The 15457-nt window shown below is 36.9% G+C and overlaps 1 protein-coding gene and 1 non-coding gene across 2 annotated transcripts in view; one reads left to right on the top strand and one right to left on the bottom strand.

Annotated features, from left to right (window-relative positions):
- LOC125371181 overlaps nucleotides 1–15457 on the top strand; it is a 39805-nt gene that overhangs the window by 4237 nt on the left and 20111 nt on the right. The gene's annotated exons all lie outside the window — the stretch shown is intronic.
- On the bottom strand, nucleotides 3797–3903 carry LOC112534427. The gene has a single exon (XR_003078715.2). It is a non-coding gene; the product is annotated as a small nucleolar RNA R71 (small nucleolar RNA).

Genomic DNA, 15457 nt, shown 5'->3' with positions numbered 1-15457 from the left:
CCCTTCAATCCAAATTGGATAACTATTCTTATTATTTATGTCCCTAACCACAGCAACCCTATATAAGCTGCTGTAATATATATACATAGTATATATCAAAAAAAAAGAAAGAAAAGAATTTATGACTTACTTCATAGCTCTTAGCTCTTCTGAATTTAATTCTTGTGAGCATCCTTTACTTCAAATAAGGCTTAGTGAGTATTTTTGTTGTTTTAGCACTCAGTTCCTGAAACATTCATTTCAAATAAGTGCATGATTTTTTAGTATACTTTACACTTCTATCCAAATATTCTTACCTTTACCTTAGCCACATTTCAACCCTTGAAAAGACCATTTGATTTTGGTATTCAATTATTCGCAGTAGCGAAGATGAGATTTATGAGCAAGCTTATGGTAAACAAGTTTAGTGCAGCTGCATTGAGGGAATTTTCTTATTTACCTGTAAACACTGTGAGTGATTTGAGAGATTCCTGTGAGGCAATGGTTCTTAGTCTTTAATGCTAAATTGTTATATAAGTTGTGCTTTGAGATGGTATTATTATAGTTCTTCCTTAAATTTGTATAACTTGTTAGTTACTTGAGTTTCATTCCTTATATGTTGAATAAGGTTGAGTTGTGAACTTTAGCATGGATTTTGAGGAGTGATTGTTGCTTGTGCATGTATTGAGTTATTGATTGCTTGAGGACAAGCAAAAGCTTAAGTGTGGGGTGATTTGATATGCATCATTTTATACATATTTACATGCCCAATTGTTTACATTTTTATGCATAGTTATCTCGTTTTATGCCAGAATCACTTGTCTTTTAGTTCTTTTAACGTTTTAGGTCATTATCGAGGGACATTATCAATAATCGAGGGAAATACGCACAATTACGGACTAGAATCCATCAAATTGAGCAAGGACTAGCATTCCAAGGTTGAGCACGGCCTAGACTCTAGCCGTGCTGAACCATTAAATAGTTGCTCTTCAAGAGTGCCATTTTGGCACGGTTTTTGAAGCTGCAATGGCCTCCACCACGGCCCGTGGTGGCTCAGTACCGGCTACGGCACGGCTTGGAAGAAGTCATGAGTTGCGGAATATGGAGGTCCAGCACGGCCTGGACTCCGCCTGTGCTAATCATCACGGGCTTGACCACGGCCATGCTGAAAGATTTATATAGGCAAAAATGATTTACTAAACTAGGGTTTGATTTTCTAACTTGATTTCACATATACAAGCTTAAACCATCTTATTCCAGACTTCAATACTCAACCTTAGAAGATCATTTCATCTATTGAAGGAAGTATTACAATTGTTTAAACATCAAATTGAAGATCAAGACAAGATTTGGGAGCATTCAAGAGCCAAATTAGGGTTTACCATTCTGAATTGGGAATTTAGGATTTTTCATCCAACTTGAAGAAGAAGGATGTACATGCCTTCAATTTACTTTTATGAATCTATTCTTTACTTTGTGTTGCTTAGCATGGGTTTTGAAGGGTGATTATTGCTTGTATATGTATTGAGTTATTGATTGCTTGAGGTCAAGCAAAAGCTTAAGTGTGGGGTGATTGGTTATGCATCATTTTATACATATTTATATGCCTAATTACTTACATTTTTGTGCATACTTATCTTATTTTATGCCAAAATCACCAGTGTTTTGGTTCCTTTCATGTTTTAGGTAATTATCGATAGACATTATTGATGTAGATGATTCTATGCATGTTTATTAACTGTTTATCAGTTGTTTATTCACGTATTTGAGTCATATTTATTCCTGTTTGATCGCACTGTGGTATGTTTATGAACTTTTCAGGTTTTCGGACTCCTCGATAGAGATTGATTGATTTACGGGCAGAAACCAAGCTATTTGGATGATTTACGCGTATTAGATGCTTATCGGAGTCGATTCCTTGCTAGCGCGTAGTTTTGAGGCTTTTGCACGACCTCCTCTGGACAATTTCAGAAATCTTGCATTTCATGGAGGTTGGTGCCCGTTGCACGGCCCATGGCATGGGTCGTGCATATATGCATGGACCGTGGCAAGGGCCCTTGCACAGCAAAGGCAGTTCTGTCTATAAATAGGCGCATGCAAAACGAGACGGGGTTCCGCTTCTGATTTCTGGACTTCTCTATGCGCGCAACCCTCACTTCTGCACCTTTGTTCTTGACATTTTGGGAGACCAACGTCAGTTCAAAAGATTGATTTGGAGGATTCAATCAAAGATTGAAGTTTGTAGACGATTGACCGAGACATCCGAGATCCATACTTGAGGCTGGTTTCAGAATTGGCACTTGTGACATTCCCACTCCAATTCGATAGAAGAGCGGTTATATGTTTCATTCTCTTTTCTGTTATTTATTTCCTTTTGTATTTGTTTCTTTCATTATGAGTAGCTAGGATTGCCGAACCCATTGGGCTTCATCTTTGTTGATGGTTTGTGTTTAAATATTGGATTTCTTTTATCTGCCATTTTTGTAATCTTCTTACTGTTTAGTAATAAAATTTGATTCAATTAATTTGAGACGTTAAATTAATTGTCTTTTGGGTTGTTTCTTGACATTGAGAAATGCTTTTTACAACTGGAAATTAAATAGTAAGAACTGGTACTTAACACTTAGAGATAAGGTTAATTCACTCGCCGGATTAAGAATTAACAACTCTTAATAGTTCTAAATCATGCTTAATGCTAATCTGTAATAATCTGATAGGAAGAGATTCCATTAGGTTAGTGCAGATTTAGGAACTCAGTGAGCTCGAGAGAGGAGCGGAGTTTGATTCAGGATTTAGGCACGGGTAGTAAGATTAGCAGATTATAAAATCAACCTTAGAATTCCATCACTTAGGTTCCTTTTAGGTTTGCTTCTTTGTTACGGTTGTTTTTCGATTGTCAGTTGTTGTTATTCCTTTATTTGCATTCATAAGCATTAGTTAATTAATTTAGACTTCTCACACCTTATTTCAGATTAAATAACATAACGAACAGTAGTAACTTTAGGTTTACCCGATCTCTAGGGATACGACCTTGATACTCACTAGTGCTAGACCGCATCGATAGGTTCACTGCCTTAAGTGTAAGTTGCATAAGTATCCTATCAAGTTTTTGGCGCCGTTGCCGGGGAACAGTAACGGTAAACTAGAGCAAATTATTTCTATGTTAATTTAGTCATTATTTGTTTAGTCATTTATTCTTTATTATTTTTTTTGGTTTCTTTTATTTATTTTATTATTTTTGATTGATTGGTGGTTGTTTGATTGTCGGTTTCAGGTAGTATATGACCCGGAGCTCTAACCCTGATCCCATAGCACCTTATCCAACCCGGAGCGCTCTCTCAGATTATTGAGATGACGTTTGCAGCTAGTTGAGGAGGAGGACGGAGTTACAGTTCAGGTTCAAGGAACTGACGTGATGGAGAACCTCAACCCCCAGGCCGATGAGGATCAGAGGACGATGTATGAATTTGCTCGACCATCTTTGGATGGGAATAAAACAAGTATAGTCAGACCTGCTGTAGCGACCAACAATTTTGAAATAAAAGCCAATGTGTTCCAGATGATCCAGCAGAGCGAGCAGTTTGGAGGATTGCCCAGCGAGGATCCCAATGCACATATCTCTAATTTTTTGGAGATTCATGACACATTCAAGATAAATGGAACAATTGATGATGCCATTCGGCTGAGATTGTTTCCATTTTCCTTGAGGGACAGAGCTAAGAGATGGTTGCAATCCCTTCCATAATAATCGATTACTACCTGGAGGGCGTTGGCTGAAAAAATTTTATATAAGTATTTTCCTCCTGCTAAAACTGCTAAACTTAGAAATAGCATATCTTCTTTTGTGCAGATTGATGATGAAAGCATGTACGATGCATGGGAGAGGTTTAAAGATCTTTTGAGATGCTACCCACATCACAGTTGCGGTGTGGATGCAGTTCGGACCTTCTACAATGGGTTGAACCTTGCAACGAGGCGATGGTGGATGCCGCAATGTGGGGCGCTAAACGAAGACGCCCGAGCGTGCTCGAGAACTGATAGAGGAAATGGCCATGAACAACTATCAGTGGCAATTCTCTAGGAGCCGACCAGGAAGACAGGGAGTGGTCAACCAAGTGGACTCTACAGCAGCCTTGGTAGCTCAAGTGGAGCTTCTAGCCAAGAAGATTGACTAACTCCAGATGCCGGTTCATGCAGTGAATGTTGGCTGTGAGATTTGTAGTGGCCCGCATTACAGTGCGAACTGTACTACGGGAGGTATGTTTGCTTCATCCTCTACTACTTTTCCATCTAATTATGCTATGTCTTCTGATGTTGAGCAGGTTGACTATATAGGGAATGCCCCAAGGTAGCAGAACGATCCTTACAGCAAAACATACAACCCTGGGTGGCGCAATCATCCCAACTTCAGTTGGAGGAACAATAATCCTCAGGGTCCACCTGGTTTTCAGAGACTTCATCAACAGCCGCAGCAACAGTCAGCTGGGCCTGCACAAGCTCCTCCTTTACCAGAAAAGAAGTCAAATTTAGAGGAGCTTATGATGAAGTTTGTGACGTCTACAGAGATGAGATTCTAGCAAACTGATAGTGCACTTAGGAACCAGCAGGCCTCGATTCAAAACTTGGAGACCTAGATTGGCCAAATCTCTAAGATGTTGTTTGAGAGGCAACAAGGAGCGCTCCCGAGCACCACTGAGTCTAACCCGAGGGAGCACGTGAACGCCATCACTTTGCATTCAGGTAAGTTAGTTTCAGCTCCTTCTAAGCCTGTTTTTATGACGCCACTATTGATGTGCAGGTTGAGGCGAGCAGCAAGGATAGGGAACCTGAGGGACAAAAGGTGAAATCAATTCCAGTAAGGGAATATCAACCTAAGATTCCTTATCTTGCTAGAGCTAAACAAGCAAAGGCAAAAGAGCAGTTTAGTAAGTTTTTAGATATTTTTAGACAACTGCATATTAACTTGCCTTTTATTGATGTATTGGAGCAGATGTCAAAGTATGCTAAGTTCTTAAAGGACATACTTAGTAGAAAAAGGAAGTTGGAGGAGGTCGCCTATGTTCAGCTTAACGAGGAGTGCTCAACGATGTTTCAGAGCAAGTTGCCAGAGAAACGTCATGATCTAGGGAGTTTCACTATTCCCTGCACTTTAGGTAATTTGTGTGTTGATGATGCATTAGCTGATTTGGGGGCTAGCATAAATGTCATGCCCACTAGTTTGTTTAATAAACTAGGTTTGGGGGAGGCAAAATCCACTAGGATGTGCATTCAATTAGTTGACCGTTTTGTTAAGCTCCCTAGGGGAATTATGGAAAATGTGCTAGTTAGGGTAGATAAGTTCATATTTCCTGTGGACTTTGTGGTTTTGGATATGGACAATGAGCATGGTGTACCATTAATTTTGGGGAGACCTTTCTTTGCCACAGCTAGAGCTAAAATAGATGTATTTGAGGGGAAGTTAGAACTTCATGTAGGGGATGACTGTGTCACTTTTAGTTTACCCTCATTTGATAGTTCTTCCACTGACCATGTTCATGCCATTTGTAGTATTGATGGAATTGATCTTGCATGTAATACACAACCACAAGATGTACAAATGGATGATGCTATACATGTTCCTTCCCCTATTAGTATGTGTTATTCATCTGAAAAAAAGAACTTGTATCAATATGAGACTTTGTGCTATGATAGACCTGAGAAGGGTACTTGCAAGTTTGTTTTTGACAGGTCACTTAGCCGAAATTCGGAGTGGATGAATGGACATCCCAAATCGGTCCAGAGAGTGCCTCCTTAGTCATCTACCGCACACATCGGACCTTCTCATTGCGCTTATATGCCTCGAGCCCCAACTTACATTGAGCCTACCTTCTTAATTTGCCCGCGATGTAGGAATGCTGATGCAGAGTCTAGCTAGACGACTCGAATAAAAAGAAGCGCCTTCGGGAGGCATTCCCGAATCTATTTTTGCTTTCTGAATTTTTGGACATTTTTTTTTAATTTTATGTAGTTATTTGTAGTTAGATATTTCAGTCTGTTTTTAGTGAGTTTGATTTTGAGGAGATGCTATCTTATTGAACTTTTTACTAGATGTTGCTTAGGATGTGTTTATTCTTGAGTTTTGCAGGAGTTAGCCTACTTGATGCTCGTATGTAATTTTGAGGACTAACGTATTTTGAAGTGTTAAAGTACACATCAAGGGCAGTATCTAGTAGACTTTCTAGTTTTTATCTCTTTTTGTCGTCTTGTTTTTCTCTTAGTTTTCCAATTTCTTTTATGGACTCCCATAATTAGCTTCATTTTACGTATTTTATTTCTTTTATTTTGGAGTGCCTACCTTGTTCATACTGAGGATAGTGTTTTTCACAAGTGTGGGGTAGGTACCGTAGATTTGTGCAGGTACCAATTTTATCTTTGCTGTTTTTATCTTGTTTTAATTTCCCTTATTGATTGAGTCCATTCATTATTACTGTCCTTATCTTGAGTTTTATTTTAATCGAGTAGTTAATGATTTTATTTCTTTTGAATGGACCCTTATTGCTTGTATCGAATCTTTGTGGGAAGAAGGCAATGAACGAATCTCTTAGTTTCAATCAAGCCAGGTAAAACTGGTGTTTTTCCTTAATCCTTTCATTTCATTTTATCTTGGATATAGAACACTGTTAATTTTGATGCTTATTAGATTATTTAATTGTTTAAACTCTAGTTTGAGAATTCATGGAATTTTATCCCATTCAATGGTGAGGCTTTATGCTCCATTCTTTTTTGATTAGTGAGCATTGTGCAGAATTTTTGTTTCTAGAACTTGCTTTGTGATGACTTTTAAGATTACATGAATTGTTGATAGTCATGAGATGATTTGGGCACTTAGGTATTACACAATTTGGCCAAAAGCCTAACCCGGTTTTTTTTTTCCCTTAGTGAACCCATTTTGAGCCTTAGCCGTTTTCTTTCATTATAAATTAAATCTGACACTCATTTTACCACTTCTATTCATTCCACCATTCTTTCTACCATTATTGCTGGAAATAATGTACGTTTATGCTGCATTTTATTTTGGATCAATTTGCATATATTCATTAAGTTACTTGATTTTTCATAGATGCTCTCTTTAATCCAAATGATACATAGCATTTTACTACTTTCATTGAGCATTATATTACTTCATCCTGTGTTTTGTTGTTACGGGAGAGAAAAAAAAATTTTAAGAATAAGGGTTTAGTTCGAGCATCATCTTATTATTAGAACAACTTAGTGTTTAAATTTGGTACAGTGTTTGATCCTTGGCCATATTCTTGCATTACCTGCATAATTTTCCAGCAACTTTCAGCTTACTTTCCATAATTCTTCGTACCCTACCATTAACCCTATTACAACCTGGCTCAAGACCCTTTGATCATGTTTATTGACTATTTCACAGTAGTAGAGATCGGATCTATAAGCAAGCCTATGGTAAGCACTTTGTTCTGTACTTTTGCGCTGAGAGCTTGGCAATATTCTTCTTCCCTGTATACACTTGTGTGTTTTGAGTGACATCTTGTAAGGCATGGTTCTCAAACTCTCAGTTTAGATAGTTTATCATTTTAATTTTAGCAGCTTTATTAACTTTGTCCTTTGTCTCAAGGATTTAGTGATTTAGGGGTTTTAGGGAAATTCGTCACGGAGTTTCGAGACTTGTTTTGAGTTAACCTTCTCCAATGTATTTGATTGAGTCATTTGGTTTCTATTTTGAGGAGAGAGTTGTTGAATGCTTGAGGACAAGCAAACTCTCAAGTGTGGGGTAGCTTGATGTAGATGATTTTATGCATGTTTATTGACTGTTTATCAGTCGTTTATTCGCGTATTTGAGTCATATTTATTCCTGTTTGATCGCACTGTGGTATGTTTATGAATTTTTCAGGTTTTCGGACTCCTCGATAGAGATTGATTGATTTACGGGTAGAAACCAAGCTATTTGGATGACTTCCGCGTATTAGATGCTTATCGGAGTCGATTCCTTGTTAGCGCGCAGTTTTGAGGCTTTTGCACGACCTCCTCTGGACAATTTCAGAAATTTTGCATTTCATAGAGGTTGGTGCCCGTTGCACGGCCCGTAACGGGCCGTGCATATATGCACGTACCATGGCACGAGCCATGGCACGACGAAGGCAGTTCTGTCTATAAATAGGCGTATGCAAAATGAGACGGGGTTCCGTTTCTGATTTCTGGACTTCTCTATGCGCGCGACCCTCACTTCTGCACCTCTGTTCTTGACATTTTGGGAGACCAACATCAGTTCAAAGGATTGATTTGGAGGATTCAAGCAAAGATTGAAGTTTCTAGACGATTGACCGAGACATCCGAGATCCATAGTTGAGGCTAGTTTCAGAATTGGCACTTGCGACATTCCCACTCCGATTCGATAGAAGAGCGGTTATATGTTTCATTTTCTTTTCTGTTATTTATTTCCTTTTGGATTTGTTTCTTTCATTGTGAGTAGCTAGGATTGCCGAACCTATTGGGGTTCATCTTTGTTGATGGTTTGTGTTTAAATATTGGATTTTTTTTATCTGCCATTTTTGTAATCTTCTTACTGTTTAGTAATAAACTTTGATTCAATTAATTTGAGACGTTAAATTAATTGTCTTTTGGGTTGTTTCTTGACATTCAGAAATGCTTTTCACAACTGGAAATTAAATAGTAAGAACTGGTAATTAACACTTAGAGATAAGGTTAATTCACTCGCCAGATTAAGAATTAACAACTCTTAATAGTTCTAAATCACGCTTAGCCTATCAATTATCAATAGTCGAGGGAAATACGCGCAATTACAAACCAGAATCCATCAAAATTGAGCAAGGACTAGCATTCCAAGGTTGAGCATGGCCTCGACTCTTATCGTGCTGAACCATCAACACTTCACCCTCAAGAGTGCCATTTTGGCATAGTTTTCGAGGCCACTATGGCCTATGGTGGCTCAGCACTGGTGAGGGTACAGCCAGGAAGAAGCCTTAATTTGTAGGACGCGGAGGTCCAGCACGGCCTAGACTCCGCCCATGCTTATCAGTACGGGCTTGATCACGGCCGTGCTGAGAGATTTATATAGGCAAATGCGATTTATTGAGGAAGGGTTCGATTTTCTAACTTGATTTCACACATACATGCCTCAGCCATCTTTTCCAGATTTCAATATTCGACTTTAGCAGACTATTTCATCTATTGAAGGAAGGATTACATTGGTTTTAACATCAAATTGAAGATCAAGAGTGGATTTGGAGGCATTCAAGAGACAATTTAAGGTTCATCATTCAGAATCAGGAATTTAGGGTTTTTCATCCAACTTGAAGAAGAAGGGTATACATGCTTTCAAATTACTTTTTTGAATTTTTTCTTTACTTTGTGTTGCTTATTAATATGAGTAGCTAGAATTGTTAAACCCATTGGGGTTCCTATGTTGTTGGATTGCTTTTGATGTTTATGAGACTTTGATTATCAATGCTTGTTTCTTCTTGCTTTCATTATTAATGAGAAATCACATTATTCATGAGACATTGTGAGTTGTTGTATTTAGATTGCTTTATGTAATTAAGAAGTTCATTTAGTAATTAGAAATTTGAATAGCAAGAACTTGTTAATGATCACTTAGAGATAAGGGTAATTGACTAGCCCAATTGGGAATTAACAAAAGCTTAATAGAGGCAGATTAAAACTTAATGACAATTTAATAATCGATCGTTAGGAAGAGGTTCCAACTTTAGGTTCTTATGTTTAGGAATTCGATTATCTCGAGAGGGAAACTAAATTCAGTTAAGAATTCATCCACGAGTAATCGCAATTGGTAATCAATATAATCTCTACCTTCACTAAAATCCAACTAACTTAGGTCCCCTTAGGTTTGCCTTTTCTTTTGATTATTTCACAAAATCCTTTTAGTCTGTCTGACACTTAGTTAATCACTTGCTTACATTTAATCATAGAATAGCAACTTCATTGATTTTGTTAGGGTTAGATATCATAGACGCTGTAGTAGGTCTAGGATCACCCTTTCCCGAGAATATGACCTTGATACTCACCGTTAGTGCTAGTCTGCACCGATAGGTTCACTGCCTTAGATTGTAGCTACACAAATTACCCTATCAGTGGTTGAGCTAGTAAGTGTGATTAAAGGCGAGAGTAAGGTTAGCCAGCATTTCTCGTCTGAGGAGTCATATAAATACTCATAGTAAGTTGTATATAAATCTTCATCCTTGTTTCATACCATGGTGGTTATGTACATGTAAGAGGCTATGTTATAAAGTTTTGGTTTAAAAGCAAACTTTGTATATTAACTTATTTAATAATGTTTAATAAAGACATTTCTAGTTATAGTCGTTGTAATGAAACATCATATAAAAAAATTTATCTATTTTTCATTATTATGATTTCAAATACATTATTACATATACATATATAAGTATGTTATAATTCAACTAAACTAAAAAGATTTTAGAAAGCATTTGGTTTTAAATATACATGTCGAGCTACGTGAGATGAGGTGTGACTTTTACGTAATCCCAAATACCACCACTCAAGCTTGTCAATTGTGCTTCTATGATTCCTTATGTCAATCCTTGTGTAATCAGGAGTCCTTGTCCTCAGAGGAGCAAGGAATGATGGAGATCCCAATGGTGCATCTCATGAATAAGAATATCAAAGCATGCCTCGATTCTCGTTGTTTCCTCTTTCTTATAAAAGATTCGCCTACGATAATTCGGAAAATGATATGAATACTTGATCAACTAATATTCTTTTTTTGCATCTGTCCATGCATTCGATCGGTGCCTATGATTGTCGCTTTTATGTGCTTTAACTCAACATTCATGTTTATGCTCGCCATGTAAAACTAAACCATCATATTATATAGAAATTAGAAAGAGTGACACAAAAGAAATAAACAAAATGAGAACATAGGTAGCCTTTCGAATCCGATATGGAAAGAAATCACAAATTCTATATTCTCTTGGAAGGATCCATCTCCTCTTACTTACAACTTAGAACGCCTTTAAAGAGGAAACCTCTGCTTATGCATATGCAACCACACCCTAACACTAGGTTCAAACACAACTTGTTTTCGACCTTTGTTGTGATAACGCACGACTTGCTCATTTCTCTTCTCTATTTGTTGCCTTACCTTGTCATGAAGTTGTCTAACATATTCGGCCTTCTTAGAACAAGCCAAGTTAGCACGCTCTTGTAATGGGAAAGGTAATAAATCCAAAGGAGTTAGTGGATTAAAACCATAGCAACTTCAAAAGGGCTACAATAAATAGATGAATGCACACTCCTAATATATGCAAACTCTATATGAGGTAAGCAATCTTCCCAAGATTTGATATTCTTTTTATAATAGCACGCAATAATTGTCCTAAGACCCTATTCACCACTTTGGTTTGACCATCCATTTGAGGGTGAAAAGTAGTAGAAAATAACAGTTTAGTACCTAACTTAGTCCACAACGTCTTCTAAGAATAGGACAAAAGTTTTGCATCCCTATCCCTAACAATAGCCTTAGGCATGCCATGCAAACATAGTACTTCTCTAAGGAATAAATCAGTAATATCTGATGCATCATCGGCTTTATGACATGCAATAAAGTGTGCCATTTTACAAAATCTATCAACTACTACATAAATACTATCATTGCCATGCCTAGACCTTGACAATACTAAGATAAAATCCATAAAAACATCAATCCAAGGTGAAATAGAAATAGGCAATGACATATATAATCCATGGGGCTTGCTTTTAGACTTAGCACGTAAACAAACAACGCAGTTGGCACAATATTTCACAACATCAACATGCCCTTTTTACCAATAAAAGTGCTCATGCAATATATCTAAAGTCTTAGCAACACCAAAATGCCCTATCAATCCTCCCTCATACGATTCTTTTAAAAATAATCTACGTATAGAACAATTAGGCACATATAAGCGATTATCCTTAAACAAGTAGCCATCATGCCCATAGTATTTATCAAAAGCTCCATGCTCGCATGCATCATATACATTTTCAAAATTCGGATCATCAAGATAATGTTCTTTAAGCAATTCAAATCCAATCAATTTAGAATGAAGTGTGTTGCTCAATGCATATCTCCTAGAGAGTGCATCATCCACCACATTATCCTTTCCCTTCTTATATTTGATCACATAAGGAAAGGTCTCTATAAATGAACTTCAAGTTGCATGCCTTTTGTTCAATTTATATTAACCCTTCAAATGCTTTAAGCTCTCATCATCTGTATGAATTACGAACTCCTTGGGCAACAAACAATGTTGCCATGTCTCCAACGCCTGCACCAATGCAAACATCTCCTTATCATAGATGGGATAGTATAAGCTTGCACCACTAAGCTTTTCATTAAAATAGGCAATTGGCCTACCTTTTCACATCAATACAACTCCAATTCCAACATTATAAGCATCACATTCAATCTCAAAAGTAGAATCAAAATTAGGTAAAGCAAGTAAAGGAGCATTAATCAATTTATCTTTCAAAACCTGAAATGCCCTATCTTATGCCTCTCCCCATTTAAAACCTACATGCTTCTTAATAACCTCAGTTAAAGGGGTGGCAAGGGTAGAAAAATCCCTAACAAATTCCCTACAAAAGCTAGCTAGGCCATGAATAGATCTCACCTCACTCATGCTCTTAGGTGTCGGCAAAAAGCCAATAGCCTTTACCTTTTCTTTATCTACCTAAATCCTATTAGCACTAACAACATATCTAAGAAAAACTACCTTAGGACTACAAAAGCCACACTTGCCAAGATTAGCATAAAGCTTTTCTCTTTGCAAGACATCAAATAAAGTCCTAAAATGCTCTAAATGCTCATGCATGGAATTGCTATAGACTAATATGTCATCAAAATACAAAATAATAAACTTGCCGATAAAAGGATGCAAAATGGTTCATAAGTCTCATAAAGGTACTAGGGGCATTAGTTGGCATAAAAGGCATCACTAGCAACTCATACAAACCATACTTAGTGTTAAAGGCAGTTGATATGGACCAACCACCATCGCATGGATTTCATGAAGATGGACTTGATGAAGATGAGCAAGAGCATGGAGGAGTTCGGCCAAAGTTTGAAGCCCAAGATCAAAGTCAAGCTATTGAGGCTAGATGCAATACAATTGCCTCAAGGCCTAATAACTAGATCAAGATCCAATAAGTATCAACAAGCCTTAATTCAACACATGCAAGGCCTTGTGAATTCCACCTAAGAGGAATTACAAGGAGTTCAAGGCTTTAGTTTAAGTGAAGGCCCAAATCAACTTAATGTATTATAAGTGCAAGTGTTTAATGGGCTTACTTAATCTTTTATTTGGGCTCAAAAAGACTAAAGCTGCTGAATTGGAGTATATGAAGACTTTGGATCTAACTTAGCTTATGTTTTAAGGCCTATTTTAGGGTTGCTTTACTTAAGTTGGGTGGCTGCACATGTTATTTACCCTAGTTAGGCCTTTGTTTAAGTTATCTCTTTTAGTTAGGATGGTTATCTTTATCCTATACGAGATGTAAATCCTTATTAGTGAAGATTTAGGGTTTTCTAAGGCCTATATAAGGCTAGTATGAAATCTGGGAATTAAGTTAAAAGTTGAATGATAATTGGTATTTTACCTTAATGCTTGTTTGTGTTGTCTTTGTGTTCTTATGTAGAATGCATGCTTAAGAAACATTCAAGTAGATTGATCCTCTTCTTGTGGAGTATTTCGAAATTGGGATTTAGGAAAAGGTTTTCTAAATTCTAATTCTTGATTATCTGTCTAAGTAATCTGTTTTCTAACCTTTCTTAGGGGTTCAACTGAATTGGCTCTTAGGGTTTTCATATTAATGTGTTGGGGGTTCGCAATTCAAAAGGGGTCTTAGGCTTTTTCATGGAGGTTCCATATCATTTGGTATGAGAGCTCTGGCTCTAGATCAAGTTTTATCCTTTCATATTTTCATTAGTCAATTCTGATTTCTTATGTTTCTTTGTTCTTTTTTTTTTTTAATTTGGTTCATGTTATTAGTTCTTTGTTTAAGTCAATTGTTAGAGTTCTAAAATTAAAAAAATAATATCATTTTGTTATTTTAATTATGTCCTTTTTGTTATTCATCCATTAAGGTTAGTTTTTGTCCATTACATCTTGTTCTTACATTTTCTTTATTGTGTTCTGGCTTAATCGTGTTCATTAAGTCTAGTTCTATGTTCTACTTGTTGTGTCATTTTAATTTTGATTTGTTTTGATTGTTAAACATGTGAGTCATGTGTGAGAGATGTACTATCAAAAAGATTGCCATGAGCAACAAAGGGACAACTTGTTTTACATAAGATTTCATGTACAAGGCAAGGCGTGTAATGTGATTATTGATAGTGGGAGTTGTACTAATGTTGTAAGTACTCTCTTGATTAAAAGATTGGGGCTCCCTACCATACCACACCCACATCCATATAAGCTTTAGTGGGTTAATGATTATGGTGAGGTTAAGGTGATGATAATGATGACAAGGCGGCCTTAGATGATGACACACAAGAAGAAATAGGGAATGATATGAACCAAAATAGCACAATGAATCCTACTCCAACAAGGAGTCTTGATGATGCAAATCCTACTAGCTCAAGGATTTCTAATACAATAAGGAGTCCTGACTCAACTACGAATCCTAATCCTGCAAGGAGTCCTGATGATATTAGGAGTTCAAGCAATGAAAAGAATCCTAATTCAACTAGGAGTCCTAGTTCAATTCAAATTGCAAGTCAATGAGCTTATCCAAGACATTTGGACTAAGGATACATCAAGGCTTGAAGAATTGGATTTAAGTTAAAGGCTTATTAATCTAATTTAGTTTATTGCGCTTGAATGAATTTAATTGGGCTTAAAATGACCAAAGAAGCTGAATTGGAGCATATAAAGACTTTGGGCCTAACCTGGATTATGTTATGAGGCCCATCTATATGACTTACGTAAATTATGATTTTATGGCTAAGTCTAAATTGCAACCCCATGTGTTAAATACTCCTTTGCCTATTCTTGATGTTCCTTGGACAAATTTATCTATGGATTTTGTACTTGGATTGCCTAGACTAGGAAGGGCCGAGATAGTATATTTGTGATTGTGGATCGATTTAGTAAAATGGCTCATTTTATACTATGCCATAAAATCGATGATGATACTTATATTGCTAAATTATTTCTTAGGAAAGTTGTGCGATTGCATGGAGGTTCCATAACATTTGGTATCAGAGCCAAAGCTCTGATACCAAATGTTAAAGAGCCTCCAAGAATAGAACCCACGAACTCTAATCCTTATGAACTCGTGAATCAAAAACTTGAACACTCAAAGAACAACTTGAAATCAAACCCTAGGATCATCCAATCAGATGGTAAGATGATCAAGAATTAGAACCTAAGGAAAACTAAGGCCCTTTGACCTCAGTTCCAAGTATGCCATAGGGATAGATAAACTCCTTAAT

This window comes from Ricinus communis, chromosome 9 (genome assembly GCF_019578655.1).
Source record: "Ricinus communis isolate WT05 ecotype wild-type chromosome 9, ASM1957865v1, whole genome shotgun sequence".
Lineage (NCBI taxonomy): Eukaryota > Viridiplantae > Streptophyta > Magnoliopsida > Malpighiales > Euphorbiaceae > Ricinus > Ricinus communis.
This window is presented reverse-complemented; position numbering and strand designations above follow the sequence as displayed.